Below are 2070 nucleotides of genomic sequence, written 5' to 3'. Positions count from 1 at the left end.
GGCCTTGACGCACAGAGAGATGCGAGAGACGCGCATGAGCTCGGTCAGGCTCGGGAGTATATGAACAGAGTGAACAATTTCAACTCTCACGCGCTCGGCTTGACCGGGTTCGTGTGAAGGAATCACATAAACAGTACGTGCCTCTACATCTGCACAGGAACGTGGATCTTCTAAAGCTCTCTTACATGTTTAATCAATATGTACCACAGTACACTTCATATATAAGGGATACACGGACGCGTGTTATGTTTAATTGGTCTTTACTGTGATGTACAAACTATAAACGTATCACACCACTCCCATCGGGGTTCATTTACTTGAAGCAGCTACGCTGGTCCCGCTTCATCACCTGGCTGCCAAGAAGTTTTTTAATCGCTCGAAAGTTTTTTAATCAGTGTGTCTGATCACACAATCCTCTCCTGATAAGCAAGATTGGTTCCTAACCTGCATCCAGGTTACATAGAAATGTCTGTATTACGCTTTAAACGGAATTGCTTTGCTACTATCAAAGGATGTGTTTAGCGGATCGAGCCGCTATTCCTTTGGTGATCAATCACATGTGTATCTACGTTATATCAGAGAGGGACAGTGTTTCATCGCCCTCTTGTTACACTGACAGAGGTCGATATGTGTATAGATGTCCTACCCGGATAATAGCAACGATACAGAGAGCATGTGTATGTGATTGTAACCCTTGTGTTTGTTTCATAACTTGTGTTATCATTGTTTCAGTAAACGAAAGCGCTGTAACATCGTGTGTCAATAAAAACGTGTGCTCACATGATCATGTATACATGACTTTCTTTATTGTGAATCAGGCAGGTTACACCACATGCACCAAGTAAAACATACGGTTGACATTTACTGTTAGGTTACAACAAGGCGCATATTACAGTTAGAACAGCAGTGAACTTCATCCTTGCAGCTCTTCAGTACGAGGGGACACAAGCAGCACCCTAGAATACACCTAGGGAGACAAATACATAAGCGTAAGTGTCTACATAAGGTATTACTGTTTATCTGCGAATACAATGCATCGGGCTTACCCTGCAAGTGACAGCAATCCAACGAAAGAAATTGCGAACCATCCGATACGGTAGGTAATCACAGGAGAATCATACGTGTAGCATCTAGGACAGAGGACTGATATACACAAAGACATGTTAAACGTAATACGAACTGACATTATGCAAAGAAAGTTGCACTGATCGAAATGTAGTAGACTGTATAAAACTTTGTCAGAGAGCTACCATAGTTTAACATCCTCCCTTACCGTAATCAGTATTCGAAATACGTCTTTCTGGTGAGGGTCCTCCGCTCATGTGCAAGGATTCCGAATCTACAATCGATAAGGAATAAGCCCCAGAATCAGAATCTGTCATTGTAAAGCACCTTAAACTAAAATACAGCGTTCCCGAATCGCATAGAGTAAGATCGCAAGCTCCTCAATCCGGGATGGTGATGTGTGCTATGTGTCTAAGACCATAGCCCCTAGCAAAAGACCCCTCCTCCCTATATTCCACAGAGAGAAGAAGAGCATGTGCTAACCCAGACATAAGGACAGCTGTAGCCAAAAACTAACTTTCCTTACAGACACACTCTTGTACATAATATCCAAAATATAATTATATGCACCAATGAACTTGATATGTGATACAATAAACACTTCAGCGACTGAGTAGTCTCCAATGTAGCGCATCATAATAAGCGCAGAGTGTCCATATGCAAATCGCCTTGTTAACAGCGCTGTTATCGAACAAAGACACGTACTCGGAGTCTAAACAATTATCAATAACGCAACAACACATGGATACAGCATTATCCGAGATAATTATAGTAGAACTAGCGTATTACCCCCGCGGGAATCGTAAAGATGCGGTAGGCTGTAATACCTAAATGTGTAATATTCACAGTGATGCGTCTGGACATCCAAGGTGTGCAGGCCAGTAAATTACAATGGCAGATATGCAGACAGCACAACCGTGGTACGACTGTATACTTTTAGAAGACAGAGAGTTCACCGAGCATGAGCTCGTGCAATTGAAGCGCGTTAATTTAATGTGCAGGAAC

General features: G+C 42.4%; 1 long non-coding RNA gene across 1 annotated transcript; it reads right to left on the bottom strand.

Moving 5' to 3' along the window:
- Positions 1-784: 784 nt before the first annotated feature.
- LOC119885754 lies at positions 785-1138 on the bottom strand. The gene is made up of 2 exons (XR_005441386.1): positions 1047-1138; positions 785-967 (listed from the first exon to the last, which is right to left on the bottom strand). It is a non-coding gene; the product is annotated as an uncharacterized LOC119885754 (long non-coding RNA).
- Positions 1139-2070: the final 932 nt, after the last annotated feature.

The sequence above is a fragment of the Micropterus salmoides genome, unplaced genomic scaffold (genome assembly GCF_014851395.1).
Source record: "Micropterus salmoides isolate LMB-PRFRI ecotype aquatic unplaced genomic scaffold, ASM1485139v1 Ms_hic_scaffold_4, whole genome shotgun sequence".
NCBI lineage: Eukaryota > Metazoa > Chordata > Actinopteri > Centrarchiformes > Centrarchidae > Micropterus > Micropterus salmoides.
Note: the sequence above shows the minus strand (reverse complement) of the source record. Positions and strands in the feature narration are given on the sequence as shown.